Raw genomic sequence first — 12,865 nt, forward strand, 5'->3', positions numbered from 1 at the left:
TGAAAGGGATCATGGAGCAATGTGATTACAGGGGCCATGGAACTTTGTGATGACAATGGTTATGGAGCATTGTGATGAAAGAAGTCAAGGATCATTGTGATGACAAGTGTCCTGGAATCTTGTGATGACACGGTTCATGGAGCATTGTGATGTCAAGGGCCATGGCGAATTATGATGACAGGTGTCATTGGGCATTGTGATGACAGTGGTCATCTAGCATTGTGATGAAAGTTATACTGGAGCACTGGGATGACAGGGGCCATGGAACATTGTGATGTTAAAGGCCAAGGAACATTGTGCTGACACGTGTCATGTAGCATTGTGAGGACAAGGGCATAGAGCCTTATGATGACAAGAGGTCTGGAGCATTGTGATGAGAATGGCATGGAGCATTGTGATTACAGGGGCTATGGAGCATTGTGATGACAAGGGTCATTGAGCATTGTGATGACAGGGGTCATGGAGCATTGTGATGATAAAGGCCATGGAGCATTGTGATGACAGGTGTCACGGGGCATTTTGATGACAGGGGGCATGCAGCATTGTGATGAAAGGGATCATGGAGCAATGTGATTTCAGGGGCCATGGAAAATTGTGAATACATAGGCCATGGAGCATTGTGATGACAGGTGCCATGGCGAATTGTGATGACAGTGGTCATCTAGAATTATGAAGAAAGGATTCATGGAGCACTGTGATGACAGGGACCATGGAACATTGTGATGACAAAGGCCATGGAGTATTGTGATGACAAGTGTCATGGAGCATTGTGATGAAACGGGCATGGAGGACTATGAAGACAAGAGTTCTAAAGCATTGTGATGACATCTGTCATGGAACATTGTGCTGACAGGGGCCATGGAGCATTGTGATGACAGGTATAATGTGGCATTGTGATGACAGTGTTCATAGAGCATTGTGACGAAATGGATCATGGAGCAATGTGATTATAGGGACCATGTAGCATTTCGAATGAATACGCTATGGAGCATTGTGATGACAGGAGTCAAGGAGCATTGTGATGTAAGTGGTCATGGATCATTGTGATGACAAGTGTCCTGGACCATTGTGATGATACGGGTCATGGAGCGTTGTGATGACAAGGTTCTTCGAGCATTATGATGACCAGAGTTCTGGAGCATTGCGTTGACAAGGGAATGGAGCATTGTGAATACAGGGACCATGGAGGATACTTATGACATCTGTCATGGAACATTGGGCTGACAGGGGTCATGGAGCATTGTGATGACAGGTGTAATGTGGCATTGTGATGACAGTGGCCATAGAACATTGTGATGAAATGGATCATGGAGCGATGTGATTACAGGAGCCATGTAGCATTGTGAATACATAGGCCATGGAGGATTGTGATGACAGGGGTCAAGGAGCATTGTGATGAAAGTGGTCATGGAGCATTGTGATGACACGGGCATGGAGCATTATGATGACAAGAGTTCTGGAGCATTGTGATGAAAAGGGTACGGAGCATTGTGATTACAGGGGACCAGGAGCATTGTGATTACATGGGCAGTGAATATTGTGATGACAAGGATCATGGAGCACTGGGATGACAAGTGTCATGGAACATTGTGATGACAGGGTTCATGGAGCATTGTGATGAGAGGGGCCTTGGAGCATTATGATGATAGGCGTCATGGGGTATTGTGATGAGAGTGGTCATAGAATATTGTGATGAAAAGGATCATGGAGAAATGTGATTACAGGTGCCATGGAGCATTGTGAATGCATAGGCCATGGAGCAATAAAATGACAGGGTCAAGGAGCATTGTGATGTAAGTGGTCATGGATCATTGTGATGACAAGTGTCCTGGACCATTGTGATGACACGGATGATGGAGCATTGTGATGACAAGGGCCATGGCTAATTGTGATGACATGTGTCTTGGGGCATTGTGATGACAGTGGTCATCTAGAATTGTGACGAAAGGTATCATGGAGCACTGTGATGACAGGGGCCATGGAACATTGTGATGACAAAGGCCATGGAGCATTGTGATGACAAGTATCATGGAGCTTTGTGATGACATGGGCATTCATCATTATGATGACAAGAGTTCTGGAGTTTTGTGATGACAAGGGCATGGAGCATTGTGATTACAGGGGTCATGGAGCATTGTGTTAACAACTGTCATGGAACATTGTGATGACAGGGTTCATGGAGCATTGTGATTAAAGGGGTGATGGAGCATTTTGATGACAAGGGCAGGCGAACATTTTGATTACATTGGTAATGGAGCATTGTGATGACATGGGCAGGGAACTTTGTGATGACAGGTGTAATAGAACATTGTGATTACAGGGGACATGGAGCATTTTGATGACATGGGCAGGCAACTTTGTGATGACAGGTGTCATGGAGCATTGTGATGACAATTGTCATTTAAAGTTGTGCTGACAGGGATCATGGAGCATTGTGATGAGACGGGCATTGGAGCATTGTTAAGACAGGCGTACTGGAGCCTTCTGAGGAAAGATCTCATGGGTCATTGTGATTACAGCGATCATGGAACATTGTGATGACAGTGGTCATGGAGCATTGTAATGACAGGGGCCATGGAGAATTGTGATGACAGGGTTCATGGGGCATTGTGATGACAGTGGTCATGGAGGATTGTGATGAAAGGGGTCATGGAGCACTGTGATTACAGGGGCCATGTATAATTGTGATGACAAAGGCCATGGAGCATTTTGATGACACTTGATATGGAGCATTGTGTTGAAAGGGGCATGGAGCATTGTGACAACAATGGTCATGGAGCATTGTTATGACTGGTATCATGGAGCTTGTTATGAAAAAGGTCATAAGGCAGTGCAATGACAAGTATCATGGAACAAGTGATGAAAGGAGTCATGGAGCATTGTGATTAAAAGGATCATGAGGCATTTTGATGACAAGAGTCATGGAACATTGTGATGACAGGGATCATGGAGCATTGTGATGACAAGGGCTATGGAGCATTGTGATGACTGGGTTCATGGGGTATGGTGATGACAGTGGTCATGGAGCATTGTAATGACAGGGGTCATGGGGCATTGTGATGACAGTGGTCATGGAGCATTGTGATGAAAGGGGTCATGGAGCACTGTGATTACAGGGACCATGTATAATTGTGATGACAAAGGCCATGGAGCATTGTGATAACAGTTGTCATGGAGCATTTTGTTGAAAGGGGCATGGAGCATTGTGACGACAATGGTCATGGAGCATTGTGATGACTGGTATCATGGAGCATTGTTATGAAAAAGGTCATGGGGCAGTGTAATGACAAGTATCATGGAGCATGTGATGAAAGGAGTCATGGAGCATTGTGATTAAAAGGATCATGAGGCATTTTGATGACAAGAGTCATGGAACATTGTGATGACAGGGGTCATGGAGCATTGTGATGACAAAGGCCATGGAATATTTTGATGACAAGAATTCTGGAGCACTGTGATGACAAGCGCATGGAGCATTGTGATTATAGGGACCATGGAGCATTGTGATGTCAAGGGTCTTCGAGCATTGTGATGACAGGGATCATGGAGCATTGTGATGAAGGGGATCATGGAGCAATGTGATTACAGGGGCCATGGAGCAATGAAATGACAAGGGTCAAGGAGCATTGTGATGTAAGTTGTCATGGAGCATTGTGATGACAATTGTCCATGAACATTGTGATGACATGGTTCATCAAGCATTGTGATGTCAAGGGCCCTGGCCAATTATGATGACATGTGTCAAGGGGCATTGTGATGACAGTGGTCATCTAGAATTGTGATGAAAGGTATCATGGAGCACTATGATTAGAGGGGCCATGGAGCATTGTGATGACAAAGGCCATGGAACATTGTGGTGACAAGTGTCCAGGAACATTGTGATGACACGGGCATGGAGCATTATGATGAAAAGAGTTCTGGAGTATTGTAATGGCAAGGGCCTGGAGCATTGTGTTTACAGGGGCCATGGAGCATTGTGATGACAAGGGTATGTGGCATTGTGATTAAAAGGGACAAGGAGCACTGTGATGACATGGGCAGGGAACATTAGGATGACAGGGATCATGGAGCATTGTGATGATAGTGGCCTTGGAGCATCGTGATGACAGGCTTCATGGGGCGTTGTGATGACAGTGGTCAAGGAGGATTGTGATGAAAGGGGTCATGGAAAACCGTGATTACAGGGGCCATGGAGCATTGTGAATACATAGGCCATGGAGCATTGAGATAACAGGTGCCATGGAGCATTGTGATGAAAGTGGTCAAGGATCATTGTGATGTTAAGTGTCCTGGAACCTTGTGATGACTCGGATCATGGAGCATTGTGATGACTCGTTTCATGGAGGATTATGATGAAAAGGGCAATGGAGAATTGTGATGCCAGGTGTCATGGGGCATAGTGATGACAGTGGTAATCTAGCTGTGTGATGAAAGGTATCATGGAACACGGTGATGAAAGGGGACTTGGAGCATTTTGATGACAAAGGCCGTGGAGGATTCTGATGACAAGTGTCATAGAGCATTGTGATGACATGGGCAAGGGGCATTATGATTACAAGTGTTCTGGAGAATTGTGATGACAAGGGCATGGAGCATTGTGATTACAGGGTCCATGGAGCATTGTGATGAAAAGTGCAGGGAACATTGTGATGAGAAGGGTCATGGAGCATTGTGATGACAAGGGCTGGGATCATTGTGATGAGAAGGGTCGTGGAGCATTGTGATGAAAGGGATCATGGAGCAATGTGATTACAGGGGCCATGGAACTTTGTGATGACAGTGGTTATGGAGCATTGTGATGAAAGAAGTCAAGGATCATTGTGATGACAAGTGTCCTGGAATCTTGTGATGACACGGTTCATGGAGCATTGTGATGTCAAGGGCCATGGCGAATTATGATGACAGGTGTCATTGGGCATTGTGATGACAGTGGTCATCTAGCATTGTGATGAAAGTTATACTGGAGCACTGGGATGACAGGGGCCATGGAACATTGTGATGTTAAAGGCCAAGGAACATTGTGCTGACACGTGTCATGTAGCATTGTGAGGACAAGGGCATAGAGCCTTATGATGACAAGAGGTCTGGAGCATTGTGATGAGAATGGCATGGAGCATTGTGATTACAGGGGCTATGGAGCATTGTGATGACAAGGGTCATTGAGCATTGTGATGACAGGGGTCATGGAGCATTGTGATGATAAAGGCCATGGAGCATTGTGATGACAGGTGTCACGGGGCATTTTGATGACAGGGGGCATGCAGCATTGTGATGAAAGGGATCATGGAGCAATGTGATTTCAGGGGCCATGGAAAATTGTGAATACATAGGCCATGGAGCATTGTGATGACAGGTGCCATGGCGAATTGTGATGACAGTGGTCATCTAGAATTATGAAGAAAGGATTCATGGAGCACTGTGATGACAGGGACCATGGAACATTGTGATGACAAAGGCCATGGAGTATTGTGATGACAAGTGTCATGGAGCATTGTGATGAAACGGGCATGGAGGACTATGAAGACAAGAGTTCTAAAGCATTGTGATGACATCTGTCATGGAACATTGTGCTGACAGGGGCCATGGAGCATTGTGATGAGAGGTGTAATGTGGCATTGTGATGACAGTGTTCATAGAGCATTGTGACGAAATGGATCATGGAGCAATGTGATTATAGGGACCATGTAGCATTTCGAATGAATACGCTATGGAGCATTGTGATGACAGGAGTCAAGGAGCATTGTGATGTAAGTGGTCATGGATCATTGTGATGACAAGTGTCCTGGACCATTGTGATGATACGGGTCATGGAGCGTTGTGATGACAAGGTTCTTCGAGCATTATGATGACCAGAGTTCTGGAGCATTGCGTTGACAAGGGAATGGAGCATTGTGAATACAGGGACCATGGAGGATACTTATGACATCTGTCATGGAACATTGGGCTGACAGGGGTCATGGAGCATTGTGATGACAGGTGTAATGTGGCATTGTGATGACAGTGGCCATAGAACATTGTGATGAAATGGATCATGGAGCAATGTGATTACAGGGGCCATGTAGCATTGTGAATACATAGGCCATGGAGGATTGTGATGACAGGGGTCAAGGAGCATTGTGATGAAAGTGGTCATGGAGCATTGTGATGACACGGGCATGGAGCATTATGATGACAAGAGTTCTGGAGCATTGTGATGAAAAGGGTACGGAGCATTGTGATTACAGGGGACCAGGAGCATTGTGATTACATGGGCAGTGAATATTGTGATGACAAGGATCATGGAGCACTGGGATGACAAGTGTCATGGAACATTGTGATGACAGGGTTCATGGAGCATTGTGATGAGAGGGGCCTTGGAGCATTATGATGATAGGCGTCATGGGGTATTGTGATGAGAGTGGTCATAGAATATTGTGATGAAAAGGATCATGGAGAAATGTGATTACAGGTGCCATGGAGCATTGTGAATGCATAGGCCATGGAGCAATAAAATGACAGGGTCAAGGAGCATTGTGATGTAAGTGGTCATGGATCATTGTGATGACAAGTGTCCTGGACCATTGTGATGACACGGATGATGGAGCATTGTGATGACAAGGGCCATGGCTAATTGTGATGACATGTGTCTTGGGGCATTGTGATGACAGTGGTCATCTAGAATTGTGACGAAAGGTATCATGGAGCACTGTGATGACAGGGGCCATGGAACATTGTGATGACAAAGGCCATGGAGCATTGTGATGACAAGTATCATGGAGCTTTGTGATGACATGGGCATTCATCATTATGATGACAAGAGTTCTGGAGTTTTGTGATGACAAGGGCATGGAGCATTGTGATTACAGGGGTCATGGAGCATTGTGTTAACAACTGTCATGGAACATTGTGATGACAGGGTTCATGGAGCATTGTGATTAAAGGGGTGATGGAGCATTTTGATGACAAGGCCAGGCGAACATTTTGATTACATTGGTAATGGAGCATTGTGATGACATGGGCAGGGAACTTTGTGATGACAGGTGTAATAGAACATTGTGATTACAGGGGACATGGAGCATTTTGATGACATGGGCAGGCAACTTTGTGATGACAGGTGTCATGGAGCATTGTGATGACAATTGTCATTTAAAGTTGTGCTGACAGGGATCATGGAGCATTGTGATGAGACGGGCATTGGAGCATTGTTAAGACAGGCGTACTGGAGCCTTCTGAGGAAAGATCTCATGGGTCATTGTGATTACAGCGATCATGGAACATTGTGATGACAGTGGTCATGGAGCATTGTAATGACAGGGGCCATGGAGAATTGTGATGACAGGGTTCATGGGGCATTGTGATGACAGTGGTCATGGAGGATTGTGATGAAAGGGGTCATGGAGCACTGTGATTACAGGGGCCATGTATAATTGTGATGACAAAGGCCATGGAGCATTTTGATGACACTTGATATGGAGCATTGTGTTGAAAGGGGCATGGAGCATTGTGACAACAATGGTCATGGAGCATTGTTATGACTGGTATCATGGAGCTTGTTATGAAAAAGGTCATAAGGCAGTGCAATGACAAGTATCATGGAACAAGTGATGAAAGGAGTCATGGAGCATTGTGATTAAAAGGATCATGAGGCATTTTGATGACAAGAGTCATGGAACATTGTGATGACAGGGATCATGGAGCATTGTGATGACAAGGGCTATGGAGCATTGTGATGACTGGGTTCATGGGGTATGGTGATGACAGTGGTCATGGAGCATTGTAATGACAGGGGTCATGGGGCATTGTGATGACAGTGGTCATGGAGCATTGTGATGAAAGGGGTCATGGAGCACTGTGATTACAGGGACCATGTATAATTGTGATGACAAAGGCCATGGAGCATTGTGATAACAGTTGTCATGGAGCATTTTGTTGAAAGGGGCATGGAGCATTGTGACGACAATGGTCATGGAGCATTGTGATGACTGGTATCATGGAGCATTGTTATGAAAAAGGTCATGGGGCAGTGTAATGACAAGTATCATGGAGCATGTGATGAAAGGAGTCATGGAGCATTGTGATTAAAAGGATCATGAGGCATTTTGATGACAAGAGTCATGGAACATTGTGATGACAGGGGTCATGGAGCATTGTGATGACAAAGGCCATGGAATATTTTGATGACAAGAATTCTGGAGCACTGTGATGACAAGCGCATGGAGCATTGTGATTATAGGGACCATGGAGCATTGTGATGTCAAGGGTCTTCGAGCATTGTGATGACAGGGATCATGGAGCATTGTGATGAAGGGGATCATGGAGCAATGTGATTACAGGGGCCATGGAGCAATGAAATGACAAGGGTCAAGGAGCATTGTGATGTAAGTTGTCATGGAGCATTGTGATGACAATTGTCCATGAACATTGTGATGACATGGTTCATCAAGCATTGTGATGTCAAGGGCCCTGGCCAATTATGATGACATGTGTCAAGGGGCATTGTGATGACAGTGGTCATCTAGAATTGTGATGAAAGGTATCATGGAGCACTATGATTAGAGGGGCCATGGAGCATTGTGATGACAAAGGCCATGGAACATTGTGGTGACAAGTGTCCTGGAACATTGTGATGACACGGGCATGGAGCATTATGATGAAAAGAGTTCTGGAGTATTGTAATGGCAAGGGCCTGGAGCATTGTGTTTACAGGGGCCATGGAGCATTGTGATGACAAGGGTATGTGGCATTGTGATTAAAAGGGACAAGGAGCACTGTGATGACATGGGCAGGGAACATTAGGATGACAGGGATCATGGAGCATTGTGATGATAGTGGCCTTGGAGCATCGTGATGACAGGCTTCATGGGGCGTTGTGATGACAGTGGTCAAGGAGGATTGTGATGAAAGGGGTCATGGAAAACCGTGATTACAGGGGCCATGGAGCATTGTGAATACATAGGCCATGGAGCATTGAGATAACAGGTGCCATGGAGCATTGTGATGAAAGTGGTCAAGGATCATTGTGATGTTAAGTGTCCTGGAACCTTGTGATGACTCGGATCATGGAGCATTGTGATGACTCGTTTCATGGAGGATTATGATGAAAAGGGCAATGGAGAATTGTGATGCCAGGTGTCATGGAGCATAGTGATGACAGTGGTAATCTATCTGTGTGATGAAAGGTATCATGGAACACGGTGATGAAAGGGGACTTGGAGCATTTTGATGACAAAGGCCGTGGAGGATTCTGATGACAAGTGTCATAGAGCATTGTGATGACATGGGCAAGGGGCATTATGATTACAAGTGTTCTGGAGAATTGTGATGACAAGGGCATGGAGCATTGTGATTACAGGGTCCATGGAGCATTGTGATGAAAAGTGCAGGGAACATTGTGATGAGAAGGGTCATGGAGCATTGTGATGACAAGGGCTGGGATCATTGTGATGAGAAGGGTCGTGGAGCATTGTGATGAAAGGGATCATGGAGCAATGTGATTACAGGGGCCATGGAACTTTGTGATGACAATGGTTATGGAGCATTGTGATGAAAGAAGTCAAGGATCATTGTGATGACAAGTGTCCTGGAATCTTGTGATGACACGGTTCATGGAGCATTGTGATGTCAAGGGCCATGGCGAATTATGATGACAGGTGTCATTGGGCATTGTGATGACAGTGGTCATCTAGCATTGTGATGAAAGTTATACTGGAGCACTGGGATGACAGGGGCCATGGAACATTGTGATGTTAAAGGCCAAGGAACATTGTGCTGACACGTGTCATGTAGCATTGTGAGGACAAGGGCATAGAGCCTTATGATGACAAGAGGTCTGGAGCATTGTGATGAGAATGGCATGGAGCATTGTGATTACAGGGGCTATGGAGCATTGTGATGACAAGGGTCATTGAGCATTGTGATGACAGGGGTCATGGAACATTGTGATGATAAAGGCCATGGAGCATTGTGATGACAGGTGTCACGGGGCATTTTGATGACAGGGGGCATGCAGCATTGTGATGAAAGGGATCATGGAGCAATGTGATTTCAGGGGCCATGGAAAATTGTGAATACATAGGCCATGGAGCATTGTGATGACAGGTGCCATGGCGAATTGTGATGACAGTGGTCATCTAGAATTATGAAGAAAGGATTCATGGAGCACTGTGATGACAGGGACCATGGAACATTGTGATGACAAAGGCCATGGAGTATTGTGATGACAAGTGTCATGGAGCATTGTGATGAAACGGGCATGGAGGACTATGAAGACAAGAGTTCTAAAGCATTGTGATGACATCTGTCATGGAACATTGTGCTGACAGGGGCCATGGAGCATTGTGATGACAGGTGTAATGTGGCATTGTGATGACAGTGTTCATAGAGCATTGTGACGAAATGGATCATGGAGCAATGTGATTATAGGGACCATGTAGCATTTCGAATGAATACGCTATGGAGCATTGTGATGACAGGAGTCAAGGAGCATTGTGATGTAAGTGGTCATGGATCATTGTGATGACAAGTGTCCTGGACCATTGTGATGATACGGGTCATGGAGCGTTGTGATGACAAGGTTCTTCGAGCATTATGATGACCAGAGTTCTGGAGCATTGCGTTGACAAGGGAATGGAGCATTGTGAATACAGGGACCATGGAGGATACTTATGACATCTGTCATGGAACATTGGGCTGACAGGGGTCATGGAGCATTGTGATGACAGGTGTAATGTGGCATTGTGATGACAGTGGCCATAGAACATTGTGATGAAATGGATCATGGAGCAATGTGATTACAGGGGCCATGTAGCATTGTGAATACATAGGCCATGGAGGATTGTGATGACAGGGGTCAAGGAGCATTGTGATGAAAGTGGTCATGGAGCATTGTGATGACACGGGCATGGAGCATTATGATGACAAGAGTTCTGGAGCATTGTGATGAAAAGGGTACGGAGCATTGTGATTACAGGGGACCAGGAGCATTGTGATTACATGGGCAGTGAATATTGTGATGACAAGGATCATGGAGCACTGGGATGACAAGTGTCATGGAACATTGTGATGACAGGGTTCATGGAGCATTGTGATGAGAGGGGCCTTGGAGCATTATGATGATAGGCGTCATGGGGTATTGTGATGAGAGTGGTCATAGAATATTGTGATGAAAAGGATCATGGAGAAATGTGATTACAGGTGCCATGGAGCATTGTGAATGCATAGGCCATGGAGCAATAAAATGACAGGGTCAAGGAGCATTGTGATGTAAGTGGTCATGGATCATTGTGATGACAAGTGTCCTGGACCATTGTGATGACACGGATGATGGAGCATTGTGATGACAAGGGCCATGGCTAATTGTGATGACATGTGTCTTGGGGCATTGTGATGACAGTGGTCATCTAGAATTGTGACGAAAGGTATCATGGAGCACTGTGATGACAGGGGCCATGGAACATTGTGATGACAAAGGCCATGGAGCATTGTGATGACAAGTATCATGGAGCTTTGTGATGACATGGGCATTCATCATTATGATGACAAGAGTTCTGGAGTTTTGTGATGACAAGGGCATGGAGCATTGTGATTACAGGGGTCATGGAGCATTGTGTTAACAACTGTCATGGAACATTGTGATGACAGGGTTCATGGAGCATTGTGATTAAAGGGGTGATGGAGCATTTTGATGACAAGGGCAGGCGAACATTTTGATTACATTGGTAATGGAGCATTGTGATGACATGGGCAGGGAACTTTGTGATGACAGGTGTAATAGAACATTGTGATTACAGGGGACATGGAGCATTTTGATGACATGGGCAGGCAACTTTGTGATGACAGGTGTCATGGAGCATTGTGATGACAATTGTCATTTAAAGTTGTGCTGACAGGGATCATGGAGCATTGTGATGAGACGGGCATTGGAGCATTGTTAAGACAGGCGTACTGGAGCCTTCTGAGGAAAGATCTCATGGGTCATTGTGATTACAGCGATCATGGAACATTGTGATGACAGTGGTCATGGAGCATTGTAATGACAGGGGCCATGGAGAATTGTGATGACAGGGTTCATGGGGCATTGTGATGACAGTGGTCATGGAGGATTGTGATGAAAGGGGTCATGGAGCACTGTGATTACAGGGGCCATGTATAATTGTGATGACAAAGGCCATGGAGCATTTTGATGACACTTGATATGGAGCATTGTGTTGAAAGGGGCATGGAGCATTGTGACAACAATGGTCATGGAGCATTGTTATGACTGGTATCATGGAGCTTGTTATGAAAAAGGTCATAAGGCAGTGCAATGACAAGTATCATGGAACAAGTGATGAAAGGAGTCATGGAGCATTGTGATTAAAAGGATCATGAGGCATTTTGATGACAAGAGTCATGGAACATTGTGATGACAGGGATCATGGAGCATTGTGATGACAAGGGCTATGGAGCATTGTGATGACTGGGTTCATGGGGTATGGTGATGACAGTGGTCATGGAGCATTGTAATGACAGGGGTCATGGGGCATTGTGATGACAGTGGTCATGGAGCATTGTGATGAAAGGGGTCATGGAGCACTGTGATTACAGGGACCATGTATAATTGTGATGACAAAGGCCATGGAGCATTGTGATAACAGTTGTCATGGAGCATTTTGTTGAAAGGGGCATGGAGCATTGTGACGACAATGGTCATGGAGCATTGTGATGACTGGTATCATGGAGCATTGTTATGAAAAAGGTCATGGGGCAGTGTAATGACAAGTATCATGGAGCATGTGATGAAAGGAGTCATGGAGCATTGTGATTAAAAGGATCATGAGGCATTTTGATGACAAGAGTCATGGAACATTGTGATGACAGGGGTCATGGAGCATTGTGATGACAAAGG

The sequence above is a fragment of the Balaenoptera physalus genome, assembly GCF_965194825.1.
Source record: "Balaenoptera physalus genome assembly, chromosome: 19".
NCBI lineage: Eukaryota > Metazoa > Chordata > Mammalia > Artiodactyla > Balaenopteridae > Balaenoptera > Balaenoptera physalus.